At 41.3% G+C, this 17,266-nt stretch overlaps 1 protein-coding gene across 2 annotated transcripts in view; it reads left to right on the top strand.

Moving 5' to 3' along the window:
- Positions 1-6,362: 6,362 nt before the first annotated feature.
- LOC105662952 (uncharacterized) overlaps positions 6,363-17,266 on the top strand; it is a 53,442-nt gene continuing 42,538 nt past the window's right edge. For both annotated transcript variants that reach the window (XR_013040049.1, XM_076537744.1), the window contains exons 1-2: positions 6,363-7,041; positions 7,585-7,636. The gene's annotated coding sequence lies outside the window, so the exon portion shown is untranslated. The remainder of the gene's footprint in view (positions 7,042-7,584; positions 7,637-17,266) is intronic.

Below are 17,266 nucleotides of genomic sequence, written 5' to 3'. Positions count from 1 at the left end.
CAAAACTTGGCTCTTCGAACGCAACACTTGGAATATATGGAGCGCTTTCTAACTCACCTGACATTATTGCCGCCTCCAGTGCTCTTTCCTGTCTCTTTAGGAAATACGAAAGCCCTCCTGCATCGACGATGTCAATCTCCAGTTGAGGTTTTGCCCTATGTTGTTTACAACCTGGGTGTTGGCCATAGCACAGTATTCGAAATCCCATGGCTCATACACTACTCGATGGCACTGCGTCCAACTACACACTACGTGCTTTTGGGCATCAAGTAACCGGTACATAGTGTTGTATTTAAATTTGCATTTCTCTATGTATTTTATCTTGCACTCCCCGGTTGCCACACGCCGGTTCCTGACGTAAGTAGTTTTGGTTAGTCTCCCAAGATCCTCTAAGGGGTGTTCCGTATACTGCGTTGATCCGTTCATTACTGCGTAATAGTATAGGTTGTCTACTTTCCTGGCTATGGTGACGACCGAGCCAATCTGTACATTTCCCCTACTATACGGCCAATAACCTTGTGTCCAGTAATATATAAATTGGCCACTCATCAACCTTTGAGGCATTGAGATCACTAAGCAGTGACACAGTATGGCTGTCCTTTCTCGTATCATCAAGAAAGTCTGTCTAGCCCCGCGGCAGTAATATCTTCCTACCCTTGAGTCGGTGTAGAAACACGCTATAGGCGACGACGCCGTCGTCAACTTCAACGTCTCGAGCCTAGTCTTAATGTCAGGATAAACTTTCAGGTAGTGAGGGCTAGATGCAGTGTGTCCTGCATACACTGATGCGTCCTTACATCTGACAAATGTCCACTCCCCATATGTGTACTTGGTATACCTTGTCCCCCAGTAGTCTTTCCACTCTTCAGAAGTTCTTTCTCCATCAAAGCTAGGAGGTTCTATCTGCCTGATAGAATTTTCTTCTCGCTCCTCTTCTAATTCGTCAACGGGTTGCATATCGACATCCGTATTTTCACTCTCCTCTTCAACCTCCGATACTTCTTGAATTGGGGCCATAGGGCATTCACTACACTGGATGGTCCCTGGGTATGGTGGGCCTGGTTGCGCCGGCTTGATGGAGGGTAACGGCGCGTCTGCTTCCCCACCATAGATAAAATAGAACCCATCATCCATGAATAACACGTGCCCTATGTAGTCCTTTGGGTCTAAAATACCGCGGGGATCGCACAATTTCCCATCGAGCACATGGACCTTATTTCCATCTCTCAATGCGGCTCCGTCGGGCACGGACTTGAAGTGGCGGCGTGTTGTTGCCGCATACGCATTGCCGAATATTTTGTTCACCCATGGCGGTATTTCAATACCTTCCCCGTAGATATACACGCACAATTGTGGCCCACGCCATTCCCAAGTGACAACAGCCTGTCCCACTTTCGTGTGCTTAATGAAATCGCCACTATGTTTTTGGCACTTAACGAAGCTAAAGACAGTCTCCCAGCTCATAAGCCGTTTAATAGCAGCAGCTCTAGTTGAGCTGCAATTTTATAAAGCGCGGCAATTTTAGTCTCAGTAAAGTACAAGTTTCAATAAAATAGGATACCTTAATCAACCCTCATTATTTTTCAAAAATTTTTATAATTTGGTTGTGAAATATGAATGTATAGGTTGGATAAGAATCCATTATATACATATTTTCATATTTGAGGAGCAGATGGAAAGGAAGGGTACTAAAATAACTCTAAGCAAAATATATAATAAAGCCATTTAGTTGCGCCACTAAATACATACGCTGCGTACGCTCTTGCATTTCTCGCGCATGCGCGCAAAAACCCGTCCAATATCTCATCACTGAGTTGAGACCATGTCCGGCACCAACACCTTGGTGGGAGTCACGACTAAGGTCTCCTCCGCTAAGTTCTTTCTTGCTGCTTCTTTCTTCTTCGGTGTTCTGGGGCTTTTCGGCATGGTGTTAACGTTTGCTATTATAATAATTAATTATACTTGTTAAAATGAGCAGTCGGCGGTTTTTCGCAACCTAATGCTCTTTTAAAAGTATTGTTGCAACAAATCTCCAGACACTCTAAGGCGATGGTTGATTCTGTTACAAAGATTTGTCCTATACAGGATTCTCAAGAGAAAAACACTCATTGTCAGAAATTCCACTGTGACAGTGAACTAACAAATAGCTTCTAGTAACAGCGCTGAGGGCTTGCTAAATTTCAACCTAATCTAATCTAACCCTTTTTTTTTTCTTTTTTTTTTTGAGTCAGGAAACCTTCATAGGTTTCCCCGATTCTTCGGGGGAGGACCAGGGAATATGCCGGATTTTTACCGGCTAAAACCTGACTATGGAGCCTTCTTCGCGAGTTGACCAGGTGAAGGGACCGAAACGCACACCCTCCACCTATCCCCGCTACGTGCCATACTGCACCCTTCTTCTGATCGGAGGTTAAGCCTCCTCTCCAAGTGTAGCGGAGATGTTCCCTAGAAAACTAATCCCGAGAATACACCCCCACCCAGCGCCCATTTTTTGAGCCGTTGACACTTCCATGTTTGTCAACGTCTCATCCCTCGGCCGTGTGCAGTGAACCTTGGAAACCCCGTCCAAGGCCAGTGCGACCGTGCGACCCCCGCGACGGAGACCGGCTCTCCCGAATGGGGTCGCAATGCCTCGCGAACAGCGCACGCGCGCCCCTACGTCCTAACTACGATAATAGTGACTCCCCGGGGAATCACGGGCGACACGGTGAAGCCGTGCCGCCCCTTACCGTCAACTTACACACACGCGTCCGACGACCACCCCCTCTCCCGGGACGAACCGCCCTCGCGATCCGCCGAGCCCCTCGGCGCTCCCTATCGCGCTCTGCCGCCTCCTTCTTAGAGACAACCGTCTCGCAGAATTAGACGACGGCCTCCCACTTGTTGGCCGAGTCTAGCATGGCCCGGACGACCCCTCCCGGGGAGAGATCACTCCCCACCTCACACTGGAGGAAGTGTCTCTCCCACGCGAATGACGACATCGCGGCGATTGCTCCCTTCCCATCCGACACAGGTACTCAGCAAAACAACCATGCCCGGACAGCACCTGTGTAGTCCGGAACGTGAGTGATCCGTGCCCACGATCCAGCATTTCGCGTGACACAGTTACGTTATGATTTTATACTATAGAGTACAATATGACCGTGACAGATGTAACCTTTGTGTAAGACGAATCTGGATGTGTTGAAAAGTGTTGGTGGCCTATTAGGATTCGTAAATTGGAGCGTGATGTTACACGGCTCATTGCTACGTATAATTGTCCGTGGTCAAATACTGGCTCTCGAAGATATATGCCCACACGTTGAAGTGTCTGTCCTTGGGACTTGTTAATGGTCATCGCAAATGCAAGCTTCACCGGAAATTGCTCTCGGCTAAAATCTACCCCCAAGGTACTGTTGCTGGGTATTAATTTTATTCGTGGTATTATAACGTCTTGTCCAATATTGGTGCCAGTAATTATCGTTGCTCTGAAAATCAGGTTTCCGAGAGACGTGATACGTGGTCTTGTCCCGTTTACCAATCCTTGTATAGGAGACATATTTCGTATGAGCATCACGATGGCGCCCACACGGAGGCGAAGCTCATGCGGAGGCAAGCCAGCAACTTCGACGTGGTTGAGGAGTTCATGTGGGTAGTCAGCAATTGATGCGGCGGATGGATCTATAAGCTGATCTTTCTCCAGAACCTATAGTTCCTGAGATATTCAATGGGACCACTCTTCTTGAATGGGCCTGTAGAATTCAAACTCGAAGCTACGACCTCGAAACAAAGCGGTATTTGTAGGGTTTCTCCGCTACTCTTTCGTGGTATAAAATAGAGATTCAGTCAATTTTGACTGAAAAAAAAAAAAAAAATTATCCTACGCAGTAGTAGGATGGAATACAATATACCCTGTAATTCCTGTCTGAAACATTTTTCTTTATAACCTATAGTTTCGTAGATACACGGGTGGACCAAGTTTTTTGGACCACCCTGTATAACCGGAAGTTGAAGCTACATCCTCGAAACAAAGCTACAGCTTCGAAAAAAGTGACACCTGTAGGGTTTTGCCGACACTTTCTCATGCTGCAAACAGATGTTCAAGATTCTGTTTCTTTTTCCAAAAATTTTTTCAAAAATTCCCTCCCACAACTTTTTTTAAATTTCTTATTTTACAGTCGAACGTAGAATTCTCCATGCTATCAATTCCCCAAATTAAAAATATCGCTTTACGATCGAAAAATCTATTCGACCTTCAAATGACCACGACCCGTGACAAAAATGAATGTTGCGGTAGGATAGAGTACAACATACCCTGTAATTCCTGTCTCAAACATTTTTCTCTAAAGTGCATAGTTTTCGAGATATTAAGGGGGACCGCCTTTTTTGAGTCACCCTGTATATAAAAAATTTGAAGCTACAGCGTCGATTCAAAGGGTGGGTTGTAGCGTTTTTCCCGCCCTTTTTCATACCGCAAAAAAGACGTCAACGGCTATCTATCATTTTCGAAAGTTTTCGAAAAAAATTTCAGCCCCGACCACCACTTTTGAAATTTCTGCACGCAGAGATCATCTACCCCCGGAGTAGTTTCCAACGATACCACGCACTCGGGGGTAGCGTCAACAATAACGTGGGAATAAGGGTGCAAAGTTGTCGAAAACATGTTTCGGGCTACAGTAATTTCAAAATGCACGCAGGAGGTGCGGCGAGGAGGGGAATCAAGATGGTGTCGTCGGCGCTACGATACGACGTGGAAAAAAATTTGGGTCAATTTGGGATTTTTTTGAAAAAATTTGAAGGATTACGTGTAGGATATAAAATATAACTGCAGTGATTTGCGTTTTTCTTATTTAATCCGGACAGGAGCACACGTCAAGACTTTTCTCGGTAACAAAGTTCTCAAAGTTCTCTTATGCTTGCGTTCGATTTCCTATTTTATATTTTTGCCAAATGACATTAATCTAAGTCCCGCCAAAGCATAGAACCTCCCTCTTGTGCCCGAAGCACGCTTCCTTGAAGCGGGGATATGGTTTGACGGGAGTAGCGTTTGCTGGTGAAGGTGGCAACGCAGCGGAATTTCCCAAGGCCTAGGTCAACTACGCGACCAGCCGATGGTCGCTTGATCTCGCGATGCGGACCCTAAGGGAAACCCAGGGTTTATGACACTAACAAGGGACCATCCCGAAGTGATAATCTCCGATTTTGATGAAACTTGGATATAATGTAATTCTCGAAAAAATATTCGACACGTATTTTTTTTTAGCTGCTATCATTCATGTTAAGGGGGTGAAAATAGCCCTCGAAGTTGGGGGTTGAAACCATATTTTTGGGAATATCTCCGGAACTAAAGAAGATAATTGAATTCTTTTTTTTGTAAATTGTTCGTCTTTAGATAGGAAATGTTTGTGCGAAAAAAAATTTCAAGAAACTTTATTTGTTTAAATAATATTTAAAAAATTTATCATTTTTGTTTAAATTTTTGCACTAAATTTTGATCTATTTTTTTACAACTTCGTGTACGTAAACTATAGACAAAAATAGAGGATACGTGTTTTTGGAATTTGTTGTTTGTTGCAATGTTTATTAGATATATAATTTAAAGTCACCTCGTGTGAAGAGGGGTAATCAGCATTTTTATTAAAAATATCATTATTTTTACAATCTTTTACTATATTTTAGACATTTTATACCTCTTCATATGCAATTAATTGATTTCTCAATAATTATTGTAAGCGTTGCAGGTATGAGCGTGACGCGGTTATGATCAACACCGCGCCGTAAGGAACATAGGCTTTTATGGCCAATACTGCTTTTATATTTTTACAGGCGTAAAGACTTCATTCTAAATAAAATATTTAGAACTTTTGGAAACATTGGGATTTTTTAAGAAACTCAGAAAATAATAAATTAAATTATTTTTTAACAATATTGGCCACAAATGCCTATGTTCCTTTCGGCGTTGATTCTAACCGCGTCACGCTCATACCTGCGACGCTTACAATAATCATTCAGAAATCAATTAATTCCATATGAAGAGGTATAAAATCGCTAAAATAACGTAAAAGATTGTAAAAATAATGATATTTTTAATAAAACTGCTGATTGCCCCTCTTCACAGGAGGTGATGTTAAATTATATATCTAATAAACATTGCAACAAACAAAAAATTCCAAAACCACGTATCCTCTATTTTTGTCCATAGTTTACGTACACGAAGTTGCAAAAAAATAGATCAACATTTAGTGCAAAAATTTAAACAAAAATGATGAATTTTTTAAATATTATTTAAACAAATAAAGTTTCTTGAAATTTTTTTACGCACAAAAATTTCCTATCTAAAGACGAACAATTTACAAAAAAAAGAATTCAATTATCTTCTTTCGTTCCGGAGATATTCCCAAAAACATGGTTTCAACCCCCAACTTCGAGGACTATTTTCACCCCTTCAATGTGAACGATTGTCGATAAAAAAAAATACGTGTCAAATATTTTTTTGAGAACTATCTTTCACATAAGTTTCATTAAAATCGGTGTGTCGCGGTTCGATATGTTTCCTTGTAAGTTTCGTTTCGTATTTGGCGGTACAGCTCCTCTACTACCTAGTACTATTGGCAGGACCTCACCCTCTTTTATTTTGTATTTTTCTTTTAAATATTTCAAACATGTTTGGTATTTATTTATTTTTTCTGCTTTAGCACGTTGGAGGTAATCCCTATTTGCAAAGCGGACTGTTACGTCGACAATGAAAAGCCGTCGCTCATTTTTAATTATGAGGTCGGGTTTGTATGTACTACCTCCTACTTGAAGAGTGGGTTCAACAAAAACTTCATTTTTGGACTGGAGCTTTTCTGCTATAAAATTTTTAACTTCGTCATGTCTTTTAATCCTCAAGGCTTTTATGTGTTGACATAGACCAAGCACATGACCAAGAGTTTCAGGCTGTGCTTTCCAGCGTCTACATGAGACGTCGATCTTTTTGTCTGCTCTGGCTAAAACCGTTTTGGTTCCAAAGGTGTTGGTTCGCAAACGAATTGCGTCTATATAGCACGACGGTTTTAGCAGGTAAGTTTCTTTTAACCATGCATTGCCTAACTTATCTCTAGCGAATTCTTCAACGCCTTGGCCCTGGCATTTCAGGTCTGACCATTGCTGGATATGCTCTTTTTTTAACCGTCTTTTTGCACTATCGATGTCATCTAGAGTGGCAGGCCAATTAATTCTTAAAGAATTAGCAATACGTTTTAAATTTTCTTCTGTTTTACCGCTTATTAAATTCGAAGTTTTAGGATCTAAAGAGCATTTCATTTTAATAGCATTTTTGAGTGCACCTAATTTTATTATGTGTTCGAAACGCCGGTATACCTAGGCCACCACTAGGTTTTGGCGTATAAAAAAACCCTGTTGCTGTGAAAGGCACCAGATGCAGTATTTCTTTAATTTGTAATCGAATTTCGCTATCTAAAAGTTTAAGTACCGAATCGCTTGGTGGATTAATTAAAAGACTATAAATAAAACGCGGTAATATATATGTAGTTAAGAGGTCAATTTTCTGATGAGGTTTTAATGGTAATTTTCTAATTCTTTTAATCAAATCAATTATTTCAGGTACGATGATTCCACACTGAAGACCTTTCCATGGGCCAATATTAGCTCCAAGGTATTTAAAAATAGTTTCGGGTTCCGTCGCAGGTATTTTGTCTCCCGATTCGGTCTTGATTCCGGGGTCCGTGACAAACCAAGAGTTTTTCTTTATATTAATTTGGAACGTTGTACTTTTTTCGGCTGATATGTTCATTCCTAAATTTTTTAAGTATTGTATTACTATTTTAAGCTGTCGTTTTGCATCGTTTACATCATGACCGAGTAAAACGATATCGTCTGCGAATGCAAGCACGGACACTCTAAATGAATCACTCACTTGAATACCTTGCGTTTCTTCTTCTAATTTCTCAATTAAAGGTTCCAAACAGAGATTGAATAAAAGAGGGGACAAGGGATCTCCTTGTTTAACTCCCCTAAGTATTTTAATTTTAATACCGTCGTGTGACGGAATCGGTGGGGGAAAGCCCGAAGGGGGTTCCCTAGAGTGGGGGCAGTCAGGGAAAATGGCCCTCCACGTACCGATGCTCACACCCAACCCACGGCCGATTTATTTTACGGGGCGCCAATGCCAATGCACACGTCCGCGGTAATCGCCCTTCCGGCTGCTCGGTCGGGAGCGGGAATCAGAGGGGGTCAGAAAGAAAATCAGTAAAAGACCCGCGAGTTTGTATCCAACAGAAAACGCTTTTATTCGGGCCCCAAGTGGGCCACATAAGCAGAACAGAACGGAAAAACTATAGTGGGCCCCACGCGTTACAAGCAACGGTCGAGGAAAAAAGATCGGCTCGCCAATTGCAAGGGAGGCTTTCGCGGCGCGGGGGCACACGGTACGCGCGAGTACAAAAGAAAGATACAGTATTGATTCGTAATAAGCAACTCGCTCGGGTCTGGCGAGTTGCTTGTTACGAATCAGGTATATTTTCGGCTTGCCTTTGTTCCCGAGCGCGACGACGGTAGCGGTAAACTATAAAGTAATCGGTCGAGCAGCGATGTTATTCTTTAGACAAGGACAGAACATAGCATGCTTTCTCTTTTTAATAGTAGTAAATTTTCGTGAATGGAATAATATACCAGATTCGTAACAAGCAACTGCCCAAACCCGAGCGAGTGGCTTATTACCAGTAGCTTATTACGAATCGATGTAGAATCAGATGAATCGAACACGCTGCAATTCCTAATTTGTCACACTTTGCCTTATCTTTTTACAATTATGTGAATATAGGAGAGAAACACACACACACACGGCACACTCTCACTTGTATATAGTACAATATACAACAATATACATACAATATACATACAATATACATACGTACAATATACATACTCTCACTCGTACTTGCCCCAGTGGCGAAGGGGTCCGCTTGGGCGGAGGAGTGGGGCTGACAATTCGGGTGGATCCTCTAATCAACTAAATGAAAATATGCCTCGTTACAGTCGTTATAGTTTTTAGCTTGATTTTTATTGTTACTTTTTATTCGTGTTTTAATTATTGTAGAACAATCCGTATACATTTTAACTATTAATTCTATGATAGGCTCTGGAATACCTTTTTTAACTAAACTTGGTTTTATTGCCGAATGTGGGATCGTATCGAAGGCTTTGGATATATCCAATATTATGAAAGTACCGTCTGTTTTAATCTTACTTCTCGCTAAAACTATTTAATAAAGTTACTATGCGGTATTTCGCGGCTAGCTCGATGGTGGCCCGCGATCCCGCCCCGCCCGCGAATTCTCGAAACGGCCCTTTCGACCTGATCCGCGACTACGACCGTCGCGGCGCCTCCGCGGATTCACGGACGAGTAGCACTTCGGCGCCCGATTCGAATCTGATCGATACCGCTTTGATTTATTAATTAATTGGGCGCCAGATGCGTTTCCGCGTCGCGATAAAGAACCTTAACGCGAGAGACTCGAACCGGCGTGGTGGTGTGATTCTTACAGGGTAAGGAGGCTAGACGCGGAGGCGGATTTGATAGAATATTCCGGGGTAATTCGTAAGAAACCTCGACTCAGCAGTATTTAGTAAAAGCAGCGCTGTTTATTGTAAATCTAATTAATCTAGGCGATGAACAGTATGCTTCCGTATCCCGACAATCAACTCGTTCGTTAATACTTAGCAAATGACCGATGTTCGAGATTCTATTCCCGTAAATGGGGTAATGCCAATTCCTAAGCGCGATACAGTCGTCGATTTTCGGAATGATACGCGACGCAATTATCTCTACGCAATTATAATGACTAACGAAACGCGACGCAATTATTCTACCGCAATATAACGCGACGAAACGCAAAGATTCTAACGCAATATAACGCAACGAAACGCAATTATCCTAAACGCACGAAAGCTAACGCAATTAACTAGATGCGACGCTATTTATTCTTATACGCGAATTGATTCTGTATCGACGACCGTCTAGAGAGAGAAGGCGAGAACTAGCGCGACAAACGAAATGTCCGATACGACAAAACATGCACTTTCCGATCTGCTCCCGCGTAAATGAGAATTCGAAATCAAGACGTGGGTGGGCACAAAATTTGCTTTGCTTTCGCGAGACTAAGAAACTAAATTGTGGCTAACGCGGTACCAATCCCCCGGTCCGTTTCAGTGACCTGTCGAGTGTGGCTTATAGGAAGATCGCTTCTCGATCTTCCTATCTCATGATACTTCCGGATTTTCCGCAATTACTTAACCTAATTACTAACTAACGATCAATGTCGACACCCCGGCCACATTTTGCAGAATCGGCCGGTGATTGGCACACTCGGTGATCGACAACCCACGGTACGTTATTCTCGATTTCGAATTCTTTACAACGATAGAAGGTGAGGGGCTTACCGAGATGTCTGATAGGGCAAAGAGTCCTGGGGTAGCAGCGGCAGGTACGATGTCCAAAAAAAACTCTGATTACTTGGCACACGACAGGGCAGATGCCGAATACAGAATGCTAAACCGCGTGCCCTTATGCCGATATTCGGACACCTCGTGATCACCCCCACCCTAGGCCGAAGTTTCCGTCTTCTCGCGAAGGCATCTTCGGCAGGACCTCCTCTTGCTCCGCGATCTCTCGTCCTCTATCGCAGGTCCTTAGCGGGGGAGCGGCAGGGTAGCGGAACCTTCCTTAGGCGTACGTCGCTCTCTCGCAGACCTTATTCCGCTGCCTCTCTTGGTCTATTGCTGGATCCGAGCGGGGTAGCGGCAGGGTAGCGGTGCGTTCCCTCGACGTACGGTGTTCCTTCGCTGGTGATGATGTCGTTATCCGATGGTACATACAAAATAAAGCGGCGACAGATTCCGATCGTACTATATTTTCTATGCGCTTCGTTCTCTCTCTAGACGGTTTTTGCCCCTAATGCAATGACTGTCCGGTCTCCCGAGGAGGTTCCTTGTGACGGGTATAAAATACACGTCACAAAGCAATATTATGGACACATCCATTTTCAGATGTAAAACCTTTTTGCCTAAAATTTTGAACAATTACATTTCTTAGCCTAGAATCAATAATTGATGAAAAAATCCTACTTAATACAGAACTAATGGTAATGGGCCTCCAATTACTCACCATGCTTGTATCTTTATTTCTTTTGGGTATTAATGTAGTGCGATTCTCTTTCCACGTTGAGGGGTAGTGGAGGCTTAACATAAAATATTATATAATGTATTTAATATTAGCTCAACGCCAGGTATTAGCAGGTGCCTTTTTTGTAATCCATCAGGACCGGTCGCAGATTTATTTTTGAGTTTTTTAATCCGGCGAATTATCTCAGAAGAATCGATTGGCGGGAATATATCGTTTAAATTTAACTGTGGAACATTTTGATTGAACACCGGAACCGCTGAAGGACCGGGTTTACCCCATAAGTTTTTGTATAATTCTTCGATTTGATTGACAGGTGGTAATTCCTTTGGTGGTTCCCAAAGCGAATTATCATGATTGGTTATGGCGTCCGCTAATTTTTTGGGGCATTCTTTGTACATTTCTTGACACCTAGCGTAAGAGTATCTTTTAAGTCTATTTCGCGTGTTTTTTCGGTTATTATTTATTCTTCTATTATTGTTATTTTTGTTTTTGATATTAGGATCATTTGTTTTTGATAAATTTATATTTCTTTTGTTCTTGTTATTATTATTAGTCTTGTTATTGCTGTTATCGTTATTTTCGTTCTTTTTTAGCATTAGTTAGTAAAAATTTTGTTAAAGTGCTGGACACGAAAAAATCAACTTTTTGTTTTAACTCAGTAGGACAATTTTTATGTGTGGACCAAATTTCTTTTAAATTTTTATATATTTCTGTTACTTCTGCGGGCATGTTAATCGATTTTTCTATTTCCTGACATAGTTTTTCGCGGCATAAATTATATTGATTATCGTTTGTTGGTTCGTCATTGTCATGAGCACTCAGTACGTTGGGGTTGATCGAGTTGTCGACTTCAGTCTGTAAGGAGTGGTCAGCATTTTCATTAGCGTCGAAGGAATCATTGCTAGGTTTTCTCGCATTCTTCATCACTTTCCGTTTCTTCTGTCGTATCTTTGCTCGCAACATTTTTCATATTCATTAATTTAAAGTCACGTCGTTTATTTTTTATCTGATTGGGCGTCTTACTTGGAATGTGTTTGCTTATTTCAACATTTATATACACCTATCCCCCGATTTACACTGAAGATAGGTTCCTTAGAAAACCGTGTAAATCGAAATCGTAGATTCTTATACGTAAAACCGTGTAAATCAAAAACAAACTAAAATGTGCATAATTCAGTCATTTATTTCAACGTAAAATAAAACTAAATATATCTTAAAAACATAAAAATAATTGTCTATTTATAAAATGACAAAAATATAAAGGTATATGTATGTAATTCATTTTACATATAGAAACGAGAAATATAAATTAAAAAATTTAACCAGAAATTTAGTTACTGTTATCACTTTCGTAGACTCTTAATCTTTTATTCCTGATTGGTATGATATCACTTTCATCACTCGATAGTGGTTGATGCGATTCAAGTTTGTAAACGTGATTTTGTTTATTTAGATACGCCCGGAGACGGGCGTTGCTTCTACGAATTTTGTCGTTATATTTTCTGTGAATTCTGTCTGGTTTAAAGCCCAGCTTGGGCTTCTCAGTAAGAATAAACGTGCTTTAATCTATGAATGATTTAAATGGAGGGTTCGGGCCTCCAGGTACTGGATAGCGGAGTGGTCTGACTGGTCGTTAAAGAAAGTTAGAAACCTCTTTCGTTTAGAGTTAACATAAGACAATATATATATATATGTATATTCTGCAAATCCAACACATACGTACATACATGTATATTTAACAATAAGTTTCGTTCAGTCTAGTGACTTTCAATGAGTCGGCGCTCGAAGATGCGAAAGGAATGTAAATGCTTTATGTGAAATTTCGATTAGTTATTTACATATATATATTTAAATTGGTGGTTGGAGTCGATGCCTCGGTAAATAGCACGATTGAGGATTGTCGCAGCACCTTTTACACTCGGCCGATAAATCGGAGGAGATGTTCCGGTGGAGACTCGCACGAAGTCGAGATCAGGTTGTGACACCTAGGAGTTCGTCTAGAGGAGTTTATTGGGGCTCAAGACTTGCTCTGATGCCGGACGCCTGATTCCAACAGTACTGATCCGATCGTGTAATTCGCGACGCGAATAGTACAGTAACACACAAATTGACCTTGTCGAGCAACTCGGGAAAAGCCAAAAGGTGCCTGTACTATGAGATTCATGCACTGATTGAGAACAACCAGAAGATGCCGGCAGGCACGATATGTGGGCTGGGCGACACTTCGGTTACCCAAACTGAGTATGAATCCGATTCGAACAAATTAACCTCCAAACAGAGCGAAAGCTGTGCCACGCGGTCGTGTCCACCTCTTCACAAAGGCATTTGAGAACAACCAAGGAGTAGCGGCAGGGCACTTTTGTGAGCTGGGCGATACTCTGGTTACTCAAACGAGTCTGTGAGCTGTGCCTCGATCAAACATGGCAGAAATCATACAATTCTACACCAGCGAGACTACCCCTCGCAAGGGCACACAGGTACAATTAGAAGATACGGCGGGACACTTTACGTGGGCCGAGCGACACTTCAATTGCCTGTATGAGCCTGAGAGCTGTACCACGCCAAAATGTACAATTTAAATGATCTCAATCGCTGTTCACAACTGCGGGAATAACGACGAAAATTATTAAAGAGAATCGACTTCCAATCAACCGTTACTTACCACAACTTTACCCAAAGAATTTAGAAATTATCTATTTGATTATTCGCTTTAATACAAATCAATATTTACGTTCTGACTACTACGCTGTTCACGATCGACTAATTGTTCCGAAATCTGACTCTGACTGTGCCACCGTTCGGCTTGAACGATCGACTCCTCGGTTTGAGGCGTTTACGCGTCGCGGACAAATTGTCGGCTTGACGAATCTATCAGGTCGGTTTGACCTCGCAATCGCGTACCGTGTTTCGCAGAATAGATTTTTCTTGAACCGACTCGATTCGCTTCCAGACGTAGAGTGCCGAATTTGATTCTCGCATCGACCTCCTTCGATCGTTATCGAGTGGGGATCGATGCGCACGCATAATTAGTGAAAGTGGGGTAAATACTCTACCCGTAACCCCATGAAATCATGATCACGACGTATGAGCGGAGTAGGGATACCCCATACCGCGGCAATACATAAACTGATATATATTGTGTTCTTATATTATGTAACCAGCACGGTTACAAGTTCGATGTTAGATGAATTAGAAACAACTTCAGATGGGCGAACCTTGGTAGTGAAATCCGTAATTAACAATTGTGTTTCGTTTTTGATCACATCTTTATAGACCTCCTCATATTGAGTTAAGCGTTTATTAATATCTCGCTGAAATAGGAGAGCTCGTTCAACATTCGGGTCATTTTGTAGAAAATAATTACCCAATTTTCGCCCTAATTCAAGTCCTTCACGGATGACTTTTGCTGTGAATGCAACTGGTTCAGACTCTGCTTCATCAGGATCACTGCCACGATCATTTGTTTCATTAACCATGTCCACTAAATCATCCTCATCTAATTCTTTGTCCTCCATTAGTTCTACAATATCTGCCTCAGCAAAATCCTCGAAACCTTCTCCTCCTATTGTATGCGCCATCTCCATTATCTGAGAATATTCATGTTCCAATGGTAATCTAGAATTTTCACCTTCAACTACATCTGGCCATAATTTTTTCCAGCAGGCATTGAGCGTTGATTGCTTAATTTCGGTATATGATACTCCAATATGCTTAACACAATCTAAGATTGTAAATTTTTTCCAAGCATCCATAATTGGGAGCGATTCATCATTTTCCATTTGTTCTAAAATATACCTGAAGGTTCGCTTGATGTACTGTGCCTTAAAGGTCGAAATTATCCCTTGATCTAACGGCTGCAATAAAGAAGTCGTATTTTTGGGTAAAAATACAACTTGCACATTTTCGTGATGTAAATCTTGAGGATGGCCTGGTGCATTATCAATTAAAAGAAGGGTCTTAAAAGGCAACCCCTTTTTACTTAAATACCTTTTGACGTCTGGGACAAAAAAGTTATGAAACCATTCATTGAAAAGTGTGGCAGTAACCCAGGCCTTCTTATTGGCCATCCAATAAACGGGAAGGTTGTTGATCTTTATTCCTTTAAATGAGCGTGGCGTTTTCGATTTGTTAATAACCAATGGTTTCATTACATGATCGCCTGAAACGTTGCAGCAGAAAAGAACTGTTATACGACTTTTCGCTGCTTTATGACCACTAGCTGATTTGTGAGCTTTAGCCAAATAGGTTCTTTCTGGCATTTTTTTCCAAAATAACCCGGATTCATCAGCATTGAAGACCTGGTCAGGAATGTAGGAATTAACGGCTATAATTTCAGCAAATTTTGCCGGATATTGTTGCGCTGCATCTGAATCAGCAGATGCTTGTTCACCCTTCAATCTTAGATTATGTAAAGAATGTCTTCGTTTAAATCTTTCAAACCAACCATGGCTTGCAGAAAAAGATACATTCTTTTCAGCTGAAGAAGTAGATGGTAACTGATTCTTAATTTTTTCATAAATCTTCAAAGCCTTATTTGTAATTGTATTGGTATCAATTGGAATCCGCTTTTGAGTGGTGTCTTCTAGCCATATCATTAATGCTTTTTCCATATTTTCCATTGCAACATCCCTTACGTATGTAGTTGTGCTCATACTCGTAGAAGATCCAGCTGCTACACTTTTTCTAATGGAGTCTTCATTTTTTCTTATTGTCCTTATTGTGGCTTCATTCATAGAATAAAATTTAGCAACATCTATTACTCTTTCTCCATTATGTAGACGATCCAAAATTTTAATTTTGCTTTCTAAAGATATAACTTTTCTTTTCATTTGTTTTTTTGTAATTCCTTTTGGCATGGTAAAACCCCTAAAATTTTAGTAAAATTATAAAAATGCTACAAAAACTAAAATTGTTTTTCACTAACCAGTATATATGAAATTTTAAAAAATTCCAAATAGAAAAACACAATGATGTACAGCTTTCTGCTGCTAAAAATTTACTACACTAAATTGTAGGGGACAAAGTTTAAAATAACTTAAAATGTTCTTTACTATTCGGATTTACTACAGGTATTTGATTCGATTTCTTGGACAAGACTCGGAGGAAGACTGGCGAGAGACTCACGAGAAACTGTCGGGGCGAGCCTCCGGTTTGCCTATCTGCCCTCGGCTGGCGCGTCTGAAAAGTTGAATAACGCGATGCCTTTTAGCGCGCCAAGATTTTGGCGCGGGCTCACCACGTTCGTCAACTATCTCGGATCTTCTCGTTCCGGGCCGGTGCAAATTTAAAAACCGTGTAAAAGTGAAATCGTGTAAACCGAGTACCGTGTAAATCGGGGGATAGGTGTATTTATGCGACTTACATACTTATTCTAACTATATTATTAATTTTATTTCTTCCTCGGTCCACACTTTTAATTTGTTGAAAACAGCGCCCGTCGCGCCGGTTGATTTTGACGCATTAATTTGTCTTTTTGTGTTCCGCAAGCTAGGATGCTCATGATGTTCATGCATAGACAAACCTCTCTGTGTGTTAAAGGACCTTGAACACGCTTCGCATGGAAAAGCTGCGCTAGGAACGGCCATATCCATGCCTTTACACTTTGGGATATGGCAATCCACGCCATGTAGTTTTTTGAAGCATCTTTTACATTTATCGCACTCCTATAGAACATCATTCTGAAGATGGTGGGAGTTAAAATGTTTGTCCAAGTCTGTGAGTGTAAGATAGAAGAGGTGGACTTCCCTCCTCGCACAGAAAGGGCATGCGATTTGATCCTGTGTTAAAGGTACAGTAATTTTAGGAATGTCAAGAGCGTTGTCCGTGTTAATAGCTAAGTCATTACCAGTGGTCCCCTCCAGAGCGGATAAATCCGCCACGGTGCTCCCGGGACAAGGTAGCTCCGCGTCCGAGGCTTGGTTATATCGTCGTCTGTTCATCATTGAAATTAATAGGTTAATTTTCCTAAGCGAAGGTTCAAAAACGTAGTGACTCCATAACCAAGCATGCCTAGTCATCAACAATAATCCTTAAGCGAGTCATAGTTGATTCCCGCCGTTTACCCGCGCTTAATTGAATTTCTTCACGTTGACATTCAGAGCA

This window comes from Megachile rotundata, chromosome 12 (assembly GCF_050947335.1).
Source record: "Megachile rotundata isolate GNS110a chromosome 12, iyMegRotu1, whole genome shotgun sequence".
Classification (NCBI taxonomy): Eukaryota; Metazoa; Arthropoda; class Insecta; order Hymenoptera; family Megachilidae; genus Megachile; species Megachile rotundata.
The sequence above is the reverse complement of the archived record's forward strand: the minus strand, read 5'-3'. Positions and strand labels throughout refer to the sequence as shown.